The sequence below is a fragment of the Heptranchias perlo genome, unplaced genomic scaffold (assembly GCF_035084215.1).
Source record: "Heptranchias perlo isolate sHepPer1 unplaced genomic scaffold, sHepPer1.hap1 HAP1_SCAFFOLD_47, whole genome shotgun sequence".
In the NCBI taxonomy this organism is placed as follows: domain Eukaryota; kingdom Metazoa; phylum Chordata; class Chondrichthyes; order Hexanchiformes; family Hexanchidae; genus Heptranchias; species Heptranchias perlo.
Genome location: NW_027139484.1, coordinates 5,446,775 through 5,462,744, shown reverse-complemented (window position 1 = coordinate 5,462,744; position 15,970 = coordinate 5,446,775). Strand labels below are relative to the sequence as shown.

At 44.6% G+C, this 15,970-nt stretch overlaps 5 non-coding genes across 5 annotated transcripts; 3 read left to right on the top strand and 2 right to left on the bottom strand.

Moving 5' to 3' along the window:
- Positions 1 to 247: 247 nt before the first annotated feature.
- On the bottom strand, positions 248 to 320 carry trnan-auu (transfer RNA asparagine (anticodon AUU)). Its single transcript has one exon. It is a non-coding gene; the product is annotated as a tRNA-Asn (tRNA).
- A 1,133-nt stretch (positions 321 to 1,453) lies between these two features.
- trnav-uac (transfer RNA valine (anticodon UAC)) lies at positions 1,454 to 1,526 on the top strand. The gene has a single exon. It is a non-coding gene; the product is annotated as a tRNA-Val (tRNA).
- A 662-nt stretch (positions 1,527 to 2,188) lies between these two features.
- Positions 2,189 to 2,260, bottom strand: trnaw-cca (transfer RNA tryptophan (anticodon CCA)). Its single transcript has one exon. It is a non-coding gene; the product is annotated as a tRNA-Trp (tRNA).
- Positions 2,261 to 12,856: 10,596 nt separating this feature from the next.
- Positions 12,857 to 12,929, top strand: trnak-cuu (transfer RNA lysine (anticodon CUU)). Its single transcript has one exon. It is a non-coding gene; the product is annotated as a tRNA-Lys (tRNA).
- Positions 12,930 to 15,592: 2,663 nt separating this feature from the next.
- Positions 15,593 to 15,665, top strand: trnar-ccg (transfer RNA arginine (anticodon CCG)). Its single transcript has one exon. It is a non-coding gene; the product is annotated as a tRNA-Arg (tRNA).
- Positions 15,666 to 15,970: the final 305 nt, after the last annotated feature.

The following is a 15,970-nucleotide window of genomic DNA, read 5'->3' as shown; positions in this document are numbered from 1 at the left end:
GGGTGGAGCAAATCAACTTGGCAGAAAAATCAGCTGCAGCCCAATCCACAAATAAAATATTTCCAGGTCTTGGTAAAAATCAGCAATGTTAGAAGTGGAATTCGAACCCACGCCTCCAGAAAAGACTGCAACCTGAACGCAGCGCCTTAGACCGCTCGGCCATTCTGACTACCGATACCATGCTTTATTCTCCATTATTTCTGCACTGTTGGCCAGTGATAGCAGCATGAAAGTTAAAAATGGTCCTCGCCAAATGTAGGGCTTGAACCCACGATCCTGAGATTAATAGTCTCATGTTCTACCAACTGAGCTAGCCAGGCCTGAGCACTAATAACCGCCTTATCTGTTATTGCAGCAAGCAGGAGAAATTATTGGAATCAATTCTGAGGGACAGGATCAACTGTCACTTCGAAAGGCACGGACCAATCAAGGGCAGTCAGCATGGATTTGTTGAGGGGAGGTCGTGTCCAACTCACCTGATTGAATTTTTCGAGGAGATGACAAGGAGGATCGATGAGGTAGCGCAATTGATGTAGTCTACATGGATTGTAGCAAGGCTTTTGAAAAATTCCCACATGGCAGATTGGTCGAAAAAGTAAAGGCCCATGGGATCCAAGGGAATGTGGCTTATTGGATCCAAAATTAGCTGAGTGGTAGAAAGCAAAGGGTAATGGTCAACGGGTGTTTTTGCGGCTGGAAGGCTGTTTCCAGTGGGGTGTCGCAGGGCTCGGTACTTGGTCCTTTGCTTTTTGTGGTGTACATTAACGATTTGGAGTTAAGCGTAGGGGGCATGATTGAGAAATTTGCGGTTGACATAAAAGTAGGTCGTGTGGTTGATAGCGAGGAGGAAAGCTGTGGACTGTGGGGGTTCAGGCATTTTTCTGATAAAAAAAACGCTCAATCTGTCTCTGAACTTATTTTGAACGAATACGTGTGTTTGACCCGGCACAGGCACGATGGGCCGAATGATCTCCTCTTGTGGACTAACATAATACCATGATACTAAGTGTTGTCAGATGGAAAAGCAACACATTCCAAATAAGAGCAGAGAGAGGAAACTAGTCTAACAGCAAAACAGCACGGTGAGATATTGTATTTGAGAAGGATGAGGAGGGATAGTTTATCATGGTTGGAGTCACATAGGGTATCAATTGTGACTTTGATAAGGACCATTTCATGCTGCGACAGGGGCGGAAACCGAAATGGAGAGATTCAGCCCGGGCGTGGCCCCATCGTGTGCGGTGAGACGGAGGGGTGCGGGTGGAAGCAGCATAAAAGTTTAAAACGGTACTCGCCCAACGTGGGGCTCAAACCCACTACCCTGAGAGTTTTTAAAGTTAAGGGGGAGCAGCCACTGTCTGTGTCTCCAGCTGCAATGGAAAGAACACATTCCAAGTCCGAGCAGAGAGAGCACACCATTCAGCTACCCATTGTGTTACATACTATGCCATCGGTTTCCGTAGTGTAGCGGTTATCACGTTCGCTTTACACGCGAAAGGTCCCCAGTTCGATCCCGGGCGGAAGCATTATGTTGGAACTTGGTCTCCACAAACAGACAGATCGATTTTCTTCTCCTGCCAAAAAGGGAGACAGTGGCTGTTGCCGTATTCTTTGTCACCTGCATATTTTACTTCATTAAACAGATAATTTTGAGTGAGAGAAAACTGATCCACAGTGACGCTCTTTTCAAGTTTTATTCCCTTCTCATCTGGAAGGATATATTGGCTTTGGAAATAGTGGCTTTTGAAAGGAGTTAGTCGGGTGGGATGGACAAACCTTTTCCAATGGTGGGGGACAAGGGAATACGAACCAACCATCCACCAAGTTCTCCCGAATTCTCCGGTGCAATGGGAAACCGGCCAACAAAATCCCTTTCATTGACCGTGGAGGTTCAGACAATTTTCTGATAACAAAGCGCTCAATCTATTTCTCTTGTCTATTTCCCGATGTTTCCGGATACTGTCTGCATCTCTGCCCTGTGTTTATCTCACTATGTGTCCACCTGCAGGGTGGTTTTTGAACGAAGATGTGTGTTTGTCTTCTGTTATTTGCATTAAATAAATGAGGTCATCAGGTGCTTCCCTCCCGGCCAGAGGCAGACTTCGGAGCAGGATTCTGTTCATTGTGAAGACGCAAAGAAAACTTGAATTGCAGAATTGTTCAAACCGGCTCTCAGGGAAAAAAACTGCGACCCCGACGTGATTTGAACACGCAACCTTCTGATCTGGAGTCAGACGCGCTACCGTTGCGCCAAGAGGCCTGGATGCTACACTGCGTGTTTGTTTCTATCAATGTTTGTCAAGCACCGCTTTAGAGCTCCGAGATTGGTGGAATGGGTTGCCTTTCAAATCCCCGCCCACTCCCACCGGATGTCAGGCAGCATCAGAAGTCGCCGTCACCTGTCAGCGGCAGCATGGCGCTCGCTTCCATCGCCTGCTGTCAGCGGACTGCAGCAAATCCAATTCCATTCATCCTGCACCCAGAATTATCACATCACAGGAAATGGATGTGGGAAACTGCTCAAGGTACATAACAGGAGGGGATCTTCTGAAAAACATTTAGACTTTCCGTGTTTAGACTTCGATTAGAACTGCAAAAAAGAACGTGTGAAAATATAAACTATGGGTGTGATGTTTATACATGTAGGAAACTGCTCAAAATACATAACAGGATGGGAATCTTCTGAAAAACACTTGGACTTTCGATGTTTGGACTTTGGTGAGAACTGCAAAAATGAACGTGTGAAAATATAAATTATGGGTGTGATGCTTCTATTTAAAGTGAATGTTTGTTTGCGGATTTCTCCCGTTACTGTCGCAACTATGGGTTGTTAATCCATCAACAATAACTTCCGCTTGAAATTAGCCCGATTGGTTACAAAATAGCAATTTTAATAGACTGATTACAACAGAGTTGCACGACAGGTGTCTTCAACATTACATTCAACAGTATTATTATTATAATACAACTGTCTACAGATTACATTCATGACAAGCAATCAACACAACCTGGACTGTCTGCGAATCCAGGTAGATCAGACCTGAACTTTGCGGACTGCCTGTGGAAATGGACTTCTGACTATCCCCTATTGAGAGCTCTAACATTTGAGAAGGGAGCATGCCCTATCTTTATACGATTCGGCTGCATTGTTCTGTACGTAAGCACCGCTGATCTTAACTCATGGTCGTAAACCATCCCACTTTGCTGACTCTCAGAAACCACCAAGGGTTGTTTATTGTCTTAGTTTTTTTTAGACTTTCTCCGTCATCAGATTTTGGATGATTATACTAGGTTAGCACAACCTGGAGTTCAGGTGTCCAGGCACTCAAGTTTCTCTGGACATCAACATTTCATAGTTTCTCACCATTTCAAAAATATTCAGTTCTCTGTTCTTCCTACCAAAGTGAATAACCTTACATTTCCCCACATTATACTCCATCTGCCACATTCTTGCCCACACGCTTAACCTGTCTGTATCCCTTTGTAGACTCTTTGTGTCCTCTTCACAGCTTACTTTCCCACCTAGATTTGTATCTTCAACAAACTTGGAAACATTACACTCGATCCCTTCATCAAGTCATTATAAGTCGTCTATAGGCATATAAATAGCAAACTGGTATTGAGAGGAGGGGTAAGAACGATTAGGGACCAAAAAGGAGATCAACACATGAAGGCATAGGGCATGGCTGAGGTTCTAAATGAGTATTTAGCATCTGTCTTTACCGAGGTAGAAAATGCTGCCTAATCACAGTAAATCACAGTAAATGGGGAGGTAGTTGAGATACTGGATGGGGTGAAAATTGATAAAGAGGAGATCGTAGAAAGGCTGGCTGTGCTTAAAGTAGATAAGTCACCTGGTCCGAATGGGATGCATGCTAGGTTGCTGAGGGAAGTAAGGGTGTAAATTGCAGAGGTCCTGGCCATAATCTTTCAATCCTCCTTAGATACAGGGTTTGCTGCCACAGAACTGGAGAATTGCAGATGTCACAGCCTTGTTCAAAAAAGGGTGTAAGGATAAACCCAACAACGAGAGGCCAGTCAGTTTTACCACGATGGTGGGAAGGTTTTAGAAATGATAATCTGGGACAAAATTAATAGTCATTTGGACAGGAAAGCCACTTTGGATTTATTAAAGGCAAATCGTGATTGAGTTTCGTGATGAATTGACAGAGAGGGCTGATGAGGGCAATGTGGTTGATGTTGTGTGAATGGCCTTTCAAAAGACGGTTGATAAAGTGCCACAAAATAGACTTGTCAAAATGGGCGATAGTGGATGCTTCCTTATTCTTTAAAAGCGCTTTCTTTTATTTCACTCAACAGATAACTTTGAATGAGCGAAAACTGATCCACAGTAAGGCTTATTTCAAGTTTATACCCTTTTAATCTGAAAGGATATATTGGCCTTGGAAGGATGGCAGCAAAAATTCACCAGATTGTTATCAGGGTGCAATAAGTTAAATTATGAGAAGATGTTGTATAAATTAGGTTTAAAATCACATAAGTCACACTGCAAAACGTTTTCATTTTTGATACATACATTAATGACCTGGACATGAGTATACAGGGTATAATTTGAAAGATTGCAGATGACAGGTATCTCGGGAATGTAGTAAACAATGTGGTGGATCGTATCAGACTTCAGGAGGACATAGACAGCCTGGTGAAATGGACTTTAATAATAGAGGCATAGAGTACAAAAGCAGCACAGTTATGCTCAACGTTTATAAAACACTGGTTAGACTGCAGCTGGAGCATTGTATTCAATTCTGAGCACCGCACTTTAGGAAAGATGTCAAGGCCTTGTAGAGGGTGCAGAGGAGATTTACTAGAATGGTAACAGGGATGAGGCACTTTAGTTATGTGGTGAGACTGGAGAATCTGGGATTATCCCCTGAAAGCGCAGAAGATTAAGGGGAGATTTGAAAGAGTTGTTCAAAATAATGAAAGGTTTTGACAGAGCAAATAAGGAGAAACTGTTTTCAGTTGCAGAAGGGTCGGTAACCAGAGGACACAGATTTAAGGTAATTGGCAAAAGAGCCTGTGGCGACATGGGAGAACATAATTTACACAGCGAGTTGTTATGATCTGGAATGCGCTGCCTGAAAGACCGGTGGAAGCAGATTCAATAGTAATTTTCAAAACGGGATTGGATAAATACTTGAAAAGGAAAACAATTTGCAGGGCTTACGAGGAAAAAGCTTATGGTGGTGAGACATCTTGGATAGCTCTTTCAAAGAACTAGCACAGGCACGATGGGCCGAATGATCTCCTTCTGTGTTGTAACATATTAAGTTTTGCTGGACGGAGAAGCAACGCATTCCAAATCAGAACAGAGACAGGAGACTAAGTCAGTTCCCCATTGTTTTTAATGAGATAGCAGCGCTTTCCGTAGTGTCGTGGTTATCGCGTTTGCTTCACATGCGAAAAGCTCCCGAGTGTAAACATTGTTTTGAAACTTGCTCTCCATAAACATCCACGGAGGAGATTTTTTCTCGTGCCAAAAAGGGCGACAGTGGCTGCTCCCTTATTCTTGAAAAGCTGCATCTTTTAATTCACGAAACAGATAACTTTGAGTGAGAGAAAACTGATCCTCAGTGACGCTCATTTCAAGTTTTATTCCCTTTTACTCTAAAAGGGTACATTGGCCTTGGAAGGAGCGCAGCTCAGATTCACCAGAATGTTAGCAGAGCACGAAGGGTTAAATTATGAGGAGCGGTTACATACTTGTATCCCCTGGAATATAGAAGGCTTTTTATGATTTTGAAAGGTAGATAGACAAACCCTTTCCGCTGGTGAGGGAGTCTAAGACAATATCACAATATGACAATAGCTGTTTTACGAGTGAAAACGGTCCGACGCATCACTGTGAGTGTAAGAGACGAGCCTCTTGGTGCTGCGTCCTGTGCAGTGAATGTCAAAACTTTTAAAAGGTGAAGAAAGTGTTTGGGGTTCAGATACACAAATCTCTAATGGGAATGAGATTTTGTCAGAGGTTTCAGCCTTCCCCACTTCTCTTGCCCTTTGCGAGACACCTGTTCCGGTTTAAATTCACAAACTGGATGAGTTGGTGATCACGGTACAGCAGACTCAGCGGTCCCGGGTGAGAGAGAGAAATCAGCCCGGGCGCGGCCACAATGTGCGCGGTGACACTGCACGGGAGGTCGGGGGTGGAGTCAGAGCTGGGGTTCGCCCCTGAAAGCAACATAAAAAGTTTAAAAGCGAATTCGCCCAACGGGGAGCTCGAATCCACGATTCTGAGATTAAGAGTGTTATGTTCCACTCTTGTGTCCACCTGCAGGTTGATTTTGAACGAATACGAGTGTTTGTCTTCTGTTGGTAACATTAAATAAAAGAGCGCATCAGACACTTCCCTCCCCGACACTGGGGAACCAGTGAAAACGCAACTAAAGCATGAATTGCGGAATTATACAGACTCTTATCAGCGCCAAAAGTAGCTTTAGTATATATACACCCCAATAAATAAATAAATAATACAGGTATATGTAAATACATTTGCAACGAAAAGAGTCACAAAACCAGAAATATTATTTGAACCTCATACAAACACTCCCAGATATATTCAGAAACCTGACATGTGTTTTCTGGTGGTGTCGTGGTTAGGATTCGGCATTCTCACTGTTATAGCCTTGGTTCGATTCCTGATCAGAGGACTTGCTGTTACAAAAAACAAGTGCCAATTTTGGAGAATCACAGCAAATGTTCAACACAGAAGGAGGCCATTCGGCCCATTATGTCCGCGCCGGCCGAAAATGCGCCAGTCAGCCGAATCCTACTTTCCAGCGCTCGGTCCGGAGCCTTTTTGGTTACGCCAATTCAGGTGCATATCCAAGTATTATTTAAATGTAACGAGGGATTCTACCTCCAGCACCCTTTCAGGCAGTCAGTTCCAGACTCCTGCCACCCTCTGGGTAAAAATAATTCTCCTCAGCTCTCCTGCACCCGATCACCAACTCACCTCGTTTGTAAATTGTAACTGGAGCAAGTGCCTCGTCAGAGAGCAAGAGATGCAGGTGAGGCAGCAACCTCTGACAAAATCTCAGGCTCATCAGAGAGGTTTGTGTATCTGAACCCCAAACAACCTACTGCTCCTTTTAAAGTTTTGACCATTGCACACGAGGCGGCACTGACAGAATCGTCTCTTGCACTGACAGTCAAGCAAGCGGAGGGTTCACTCGCGAAAGCAGCGTGAAAGTTTAAAACAGAATTCGCACAACGTGGGGCTCGAACCCACGAATCTGAGATTAAAAGTCTCATCGTTTACCGACTGAACTGGCCGGGTCGAGCTGAAAAAGCTTAATTTGGTTTGTTATTGCAGCGAGGCAGCTGCTGGCTCCCCGCGAGGGGCTGAGTTCAGAATCGGAGAAGGACACAGCTCAGAAGCTGGCCATTCGGGCCAGCGCGCCCGTGCCTTGTCCGACAAACCATGCACCAGATTCTCCTGAATTCCAAGGTGTGGACCGAAAGCGAACAACAAATTACCTTACATTCGACCGTGGAGGTACAGTCAATTCTCTGAGAAACCGGTTTGTCTATTTCCCGGTGTTTGCCTGTCTCTCTGGCTGTGTTCATTTCTGTGCGTGTGGAGCTGCAGGCTGATTTTGAATTAATAAGTGTGTTTGTGTGTGTTTCTTGCAATAAATAAATGAGGGAATCAGACGCTTCTCTCCCTGACACTGGGGAAGTAGTGAGGCAGAATTCAGAGCAGGGTTCTGTTTATTGTGAAAAAGGGAATGCAATAAGAATTCCGGAATTATTCAGACTCCGACCAACGTTAAGAACAAGCGTGACCCCGATGTGATTTGAACACGCAACCTTGAATCAGACGCGCCGCTATTGCGCCTGGAGGTCGAATGGCAGGGACCTTGATGTTGATCTTGATGAAAGCTTCTCATGCACCGTTGAATTTATTTCAGATTACCAAATCCCCGCCCACTCCCACCGGGTCTCAGGCAGCCTCAGGAGCTGCCTTCACCTGTCCGCGGCAGCATGACTGCAGCAAATCCAATTACACACACCCGGCACCCAGAATCATCACATCACAGGAAAGGTACTGCTCAAAATGCATAACAGGACGGGCAGCATCTGAAAAAACGCTGAGACTTTCGCTGTGTGGACTTTGTTCAGGACTGCTAACAGGACGGTGTGAAAATTTAAACAATGGATGTCATGCTTCTTTATTAAGTGAGTGTTTATGTTATGTGTGCCATTTATACATTTATTTTGATTATTTTTACAATATGATATATCTTGTTATAAATATATATGATTGCATCCGTGACACTTATAAATACATTTGGGTGTAACTGTGTGGTGGTTATCATTATATCTCTGTGTATCTGTATTATGTATTTGTGTGTAATAAAAAATAAGACATAGAGAAATAAACATCCAGAAAATACATTGACATCATATACACCCCAATAAATGAATAAATAATACAGATACATGTAAATACATTTGTAAGCAGCAGTCATGAAAGGCATTTACTTCCAATGGCTTAGGGATGAACCGGTGGGCGTCAAAACATGCCGTGGATGGAGACCGGGTTGGTAATTGCGGGAAGAGCAAATCAACTGGGCCGAAAAATCAACTGCAGCTCAAGCAACAAATAAAATATTAGTCAAAATAACCGATATTAGAAGTGGGGTTCGAACCCACGCCTCCAAAGGAAACTACGACCTGAACGCAGCGCCTTAGTCCGCTCGGCCATCCTGACTGATAAAAAAATATCCGGAATCGTTGACTTTATTAATAGAGGCATAGAGTACTCATGCAAGGAACGTCTGCTGAACCTTCATAAATCACTGGTTCGGCCCCAGCTGGCCACCACACAATTCTGCCCACCACACTTTAGGAAGGATGTCAAGGCCTTGGAGAAGGTGCAGAGGTGATTTACTAGAATGGTGCCAGGAATGAGGGACTTCAGTGAGGTGGAGAGACTGGAGAAGCTGGGGTTGTTCTCCTGAGAGCAGAGACGGTTGAGGGGAGATTTAACAGAGGTGTTCAAAATCATGAACGGTTTTGATAGAATAAATCAGGAGAAACTATTTCCAGTGCCAGAAAGGATGCTAACCAGAGGACACAGATTTAAGGTTATTGGCAACATAGGTGAGATGAGGAGAATGTTTTTAGGCAGCGAGTTGCCATGATCTGGAATGCACTGCCTGAAAGGGCGGTGGAAACAGATTCAATAATAACATTCAAAGGGGAGCTGGATCAACAATTGAAGGGGAAAGTATTGCAGTGCTATGGGGACAGGGAAGGGGAGCGGGTCCAATTGAATCGCTCTTTCAAATATTTGGCACAGGCACGATGGGCCGAATGACCTCCTTCTGTGATGTTTCCATGCTGAGATTCGATGTTATGGAGGATTTTCTGATGCAGTGGATATTCGGGGCAGAGGACCAAGTGGGGATTGAGCTCGACGGCAAGTGTATACAGTTCGTTCAAAGGACTGAAGCCGATGGTTTCATTCTTCCCGTCGTTTAGCAGCAGGAAATTACTCGGCCATGCAGGCGACATTTTTTGTCTTCAATCATGGGATGTGGGTGTCAATGGCAAGGTCAGCATTTATTGCCCATCCCGAATTGCTCTTGAGAAGGTGCTGGTGAGCCGTCTTCGTGAACTGCGCCTTTCATTGACTGTGTCATTGACATTTTCTGGATAGAGAGAAACTATTTCCGCTGGTTGGGGATTCTCGGACGAGGGGCCAGACCTTTCAGGAGTGAGATTAGAAAACACTTCTGTACACAAAGGCTATGTTCCCATGTTCCTATGTTCCTATGATATTATTAATATAGAATTCCGACAGGCATTTGATAAGATTCCACACAAGAGACTGTTCGCAAAAATGAAAGCGCATGAAACTTGAGTCAAATTATTGACATGGGGAGAGAATTGGTTCGCAGATAGGAGACAGAGAGTAGGGATAATGGGTACATACTCCAATTGGCAGGATGCGACTAGTGGTGTCCCCCAGGGATCTGTAACTGGGGTCTCAGCTTGTCACCATATTTATCAATGACTTTGATGAAGGAACAGAGAGTCGTATACCCAAGTTTGCTGATGACACTAAGTTAGGTGGTGCAGTAAGTAGTGTGGAATGCAAGTTGAAAGTTACAAAGGGACATTGATAGATTAAGTGAGTGGGCAAAACTATGGCAGATGGAGTTCAATGTGGGGTAATCCACTTTGTACCTATGCTCTGGGTATTTTCCAAATGGTAAGAAGCTCGGAACTGTGGAGAAGCAGAGAGAATTAACGGTTCATTTACATAAATCAGTAAAAGCTAACGGACGGGTCCAAAAATAATTTAAAAGACTAACGGAGTGTTAACCTTTATCTCAGGGGGCTGGAATATAAAGAAGTGGAATGTATGTTGCAGTTATATAAAGCTCTGGTTAGCCTGCGTCTGGAGTAACTGCGTTCAGTTTTGGACACTGCACCTCAGGAAGGATAGATTGACCTTTGAGGGGGTGCAGAGCAGATTCACCAGAATATTACCGGGGCTAAAAAGGTTAAATTATGACGACAGGCTGCGTATTCCCTCGAGTATAGAAGATTGAGGGGCGGTCTGAGCGAGATGTTTAACATGTTTAAATGATTCGATAGAATCGAGAGAGAGAGAGAATCAATTTCCTCTGGGGAATCAAGAACGAGGGGGACATAAGCTTAAAATTAGAACCATGCAACTCAGGTTCGAAATCAGGAAGCACTTTTTTACACAAAGGGCAATAGAAATCTGGAGCTCTGTCCCCCAAAAGGCTGTGGATGCTGGGGGGCAATTGAAGCTTTCAAGACTGAGATCGATAGAGTTTTGTTGGCTGAGGGTATCGAGGGATCGGGAGCAAAGGAGGGTAAATAGATTTGAGGTGCAGATCATCAATGATCGAATTGAAGGGCGGAACAGGTTCAAGGGGCTCAATGGCCTCCTCTTGTTCCCAATGGAAATGTTGAGAATATGCTTTGTTGAGGCTGTCACGTCTGGGTCAACCCCTGTCCAAACAAGGCAGGTCACATTTGGGAGTTTAATAACTTTGAAATGAACATTTTTCTTTTGTGACTTGTGCAACTTCGATCAATTGAATAGTTATGAAAGAGAATCAATGCAGTCATTCTAACTTCTGGCTATTAATCAGAACAGAGGTTTCCGTAGTATAGCGGTTATCAACTTGTCCTGATATGCAGAAAGTCCCCGTTTCGATCATGGGCGGGAGCATTATGTTGGGGCAGGTTTTTTTTCCTCTGTGAAAACTATGGAGAAAACAGACACTTGGGGAAATGTAACATGGGGAAATGTAACATAGGAACAGGAGTATGTCATTCAGCCCCTCGAGCACACTCCGCCATTTGATAAGATCATGGCTGATCTGTGATCCAACTGCATATACCTGCCTTTGGCCCATATCCCTTAATACCTTCGGCTGGCAAAAAGCTATCTATCTCAGATTTAATTTTTGGACTGTGCCCCCTCGTCCTAGAATTCGCAACCAGCGGAAATAGTTTGTGCAAATCCAGAAAATGTCAATAACACAGTCAATGAAAGGTGCAGTTCACGAAGGAGGCTCCCCAGCAACTTCTCAAGAGCTATTTGGGATGGGCAATAAATGCTGACCTTGCCATTGACACCCACATCCCATGAATGAAGACAAAAAAGTCGCCTGCATGGCCGAGTAATTTCCTGCTGCTAAACGACGGGAAGAATGAAACCATCGGCTTCAGTCTTCTATGTCTTATTTGTCATTGCACACAAATACATAACACAGATACACAGAGATATAATGATAACCACCACACAGTTACACCCAAATGTATTTATAAATGTCACAGATGCAATCATACATATTTATGACAAGATATATCATATTTTAAAAATAATCAAAATAAATTTTTCAATGGCACACAGAACATAAACACTCACTTTATAAAGAAGCATGACATCCATTTATACAAATCCATAGTTTACATTTTAACACCGTCTTCTGAGCAGTCTTGAACAAATTCCACACACCGAAAGTCTCCGCGTTTTTTCAGATGCTGCCCGTCCTCTTCTGCATTTTGAGCAGTTCCTTTCCTGTGATGTGATGATTCTGGGTGCCGGGTGTGTGCCATTGTGTTTGCTGCAGACAAGCTGCCGCGGACAGGTGAAGGCTGCTTCTGAGGCTGCCTGACACCCGGTGGGAGTGGGCGGGGATTTGGGAATCTGAAATAAATGAAACAGTAAATGAGAAACGTTCATTAAGGTAAAACCCAACTCTCTACTATCTCACTTCGTGGCGCAATGGTAGCGCGTACTGACTCCAGATGAGATAGCTCAGTGTTTAAATCACGTCTGGGTCGCACTTGTACTTCGCGCTGGTAAGAGACTGAATAATACATATTGAGATCCCTTTTTCACAATAAACAGAACCCTGCTCTGAATTCTGCCTCACTAGTTCCCCAGTGTCAGGGAGAGAAGCGTCTGATTCCCTCATTTATTTATTGCAAGAAACATACACAAACGCACTTATTAATTCAAAATCAGCCTGCAGCTCCACACGCACAGAGATAAACACAGCCAGAGAGACAGGCAAACACCGGGAAATAGACAAACCGGTTTCTCAGAGAATTGCCTGTACCTCCACGGTCGAATGTAAGGGCTTTTGTTGTTCGCTTTCGTTCCACACCTTGGAATTCAGGAGAATCTGGTACATGGTTTGTAGGACAAGGCACGGGCGCGATGGCCCGAATGGCCTGCTTCTGAGCTGTCTACTTCTCCGATTCGAAACTCAGCCCCTCGGGGGGAGCCAGCAGCTGCCTCACTGCAATAACAGACCAAATGGAGAGATTTTAGTGGGCCCGGCTAGCTCAGTCGGTGGAGCATAAGACTCTTAATCTTGTGGTCGTCGGTTCGAGCTCCACGTTGGGCAAATTCTGTTTTAAACTTTGACGCTGCTTTTGCAAGTGAACCCTCTGCTTGCTTGACTGTCAGTGCAAGAGACGATTCTGTCAGTGCCGCCTCGTGCGCAATGATCAAAACTATAAAAGGAGCAGAAGGTTATTCGGGGTTCAGAGACACAAACCTCTGTGATGAGCCTGAGATTTAGTCAGAGGTTGCTGCCTCCCCTACATCTCTTGCCCTCTGACGAGGGACTTGCTCCGGTTTCAATTTACAAACTGGGTGAATTGTTGATCGGGTGTAGGAGAGCTGGTTTGTGATCTGAGCAGGAAATTCAGCGGCCCCGGGTGAGACAGAGAAAAAAAATCAGTCCAGGCCGGGCCCCAATCTGCGGATGTGGAATAAAACACGGGAGGAGGGTATGGTGTGAGGTCCCTGTCAAACCAACTGCCCGAACAAAGCTGGCCACAGTCACAGAATCAGAATGGCTATTTCCTGACGGGGGTGGGCGTGGCCGGTTCATGTGGAACAGGATCCGGACGAGAATGATCTGATTCATAATGTTAGGGGAGGGAAATTAGGGAGCTCCTTCGGAACGTTCATTACTTGAAAATGAAGACTTTCTCCGGTGTAACTTGTGTGGTTTTTGATGAATGAAATATTTGTAAAAAGGCATCCTTGGAGAAGGATTGAGAGCTTTTAGGACTAGAGGGGAAATGAGGATATTTTGTTTCACACAGAGGGTTGTTCCGATCTGGTAGCCACTCCCTGAAAGGGCGGTGGAAGCAGCTTTCATAGGAACTTTCAAAAGGCAATTGGACAGGTACTTGAAGAGGACTGATTTGCAAGGTTATGGGGAAAAGGCTGGTTTTTTTGGACTAAATTGGACAGCTCTTTCAAAGAGTAGGCAGGGCAACACGGCCGAATGGCCTCCTTCTGTGCTGTAATATTCTATGATTCAATTCCATGATTTAAGTGTGGGACAGGAGAGATGTTGTTTAAAGAGAGGTAAAACTGTCCCAATCAGAGCAGACAGAGGTGACTGGTCGGTTCCCCTCTGCCCAGTATAAGTCACCAGCGGTTTTTTGTGGTGTAGTGGTTACCAGTTCGTTTGACACGCGAACGGCCCTGCTTTCGATCCTGGGCGGACAATTTATGTTGCAATTGCTGTTTACATTCTATATTAATGACATGGATGAGGGGACCGAGTGTAATGTATCCAAGTTTGCTGACGATACAAAGGTAGGTGGGAAAGTAAGCCGTGAGGAGGACGCAAAGGGAGGTGGACAGGTTAATTGATTGGGTAAGAAGGTGGCAGTAGGAGTATAAGGTGGGAAAATGTGAAATTGTCCACTTTGGTAGGAAGAATAGAAAAGCAGAATAGTTTTTATAAGGTGAGAGTCCAATAAATGTTGATATTCAGAGGGAGTTGGGTGTACTTGTAAACAAATCACAGAAAGTTAACATGAAGGTACAGTAAGCTATTAGGAAGAAAAATGGTATGTTGGCCTTTTTGCAAGGAGGTTGGAGTATAAGAGTAAGGAAGTCTTGCTGCAATTAAATAGGGCTTTGGTGAGAACACACCTGGAGTACTTTGATGTAGTCTACTTGGATTTTAGCAAGGCTTTTGACAAGGTCCCAATTGGCAGACTGGTCAAAAAAGATGTGATTGCTCTAGAGAGGGTACAGAGGAGATTTACGAGGAGGTTGCCAGGGCTGGAGAATGTTGGCTGTGAGGAAAGCATGGATCGGCTGGGGTTGTTTTATTTCGAACAGTGGAGGCTGAGGGGTGATTTAATTGAGGTGTACAAAATTATGAAGGGCCGAGATAGAATGGATGCGAAGGACGTATTTACCTTAGCAGGGAGATCAATAACCAGGGGGCATAGATTTAAAGTGATTGTTCGAAGGATTAGAGGGGAGATGAGGAGAATCCTTTTTCTGGGGTCTGGAACTCACTGCCTGAAAGGGTGGGAGAGGCAGAATCCCTCGTTACATTTAAAAAATACTTGAATATGAACCTGAAGTGGCATAACCGACAAGGTGACGGACCGAGTGCTGGAAAGTGGGATGAGGCTGGGTGGCTCATTTTCGGCCGGCGCGGACGCGATGGGCCGAATGGTCTCCTTTTGTGCCGTCAATTTGCTATGATTTGGCAAAAGGTTTTTTTTAAGAGCAAATTCCCTGACCAAGCATTGAACACGGGCCGTGGCTGTGAAAGCACCGAATCCGAACCACTGGACCACCAGAGAAGGTGCGAATAGTTTCGAAATATATCTGAGAGTGTTTGTATTAGGTACAAATAATATTTATGGTTTCGTGACTCTGTTGGTTGCAAATGTATTACACGGATCTGTAGTATTTATTTATTGGGGTGTATATATTGTAAATCTACTTTTGGCGCTGATAAGAGTCTGTATAATTCCGCAATTGATGATTCATTTGCGTTTTCTCAAAAACAAGTCTGTCTCACTGGTTCCCCCGTGTCAGGGAGGGAAGTGTCTGATGCGCTATTTTGTTTAATGTTACAAACAGAAGACAAACACTCGTATTCGCTCAAAATCAACCTGAAGGTGGACACACACACAGAGATAAACACAGCCAATGATATAGTCGTTTTGTTGGGATTGCTGCACATGGACACCCAGGGCCGAGTTTACTGCAATGACAGACAAGAGTGATCGAGTGCTTTAGGCCCGGCTAGCTCAGTCGGTAGAGCATGAGACTCCGAATCTCCGGGTCGTGGGTTCAAACCCCACGTTGGATGATTTCTCTTTCAAACTGTTTCTGTTGCTTTCAGGGGTGAATCCCAGCTCTGACTCTCTCCTGCAGTATGTCTGCGCCACGGCTGATTTCTCTCCATCTCACCCGGGACCGCTGAGTCTACTGTACTGTGATCACCAACTCACCCAGTTTGGAAATTGAAACCGAAATAGGTGCCTCGCAAAAGGCAAGAGCAGCAGGGAAGGCGGCAACCTCTGACAAAATCTCATTCCCATTGGAGGTTTATGTTTCTGCACCTTTTAAAAGTTTTGACATTCACTGTGCAGGACGCGGCACCGAGAGACTCGT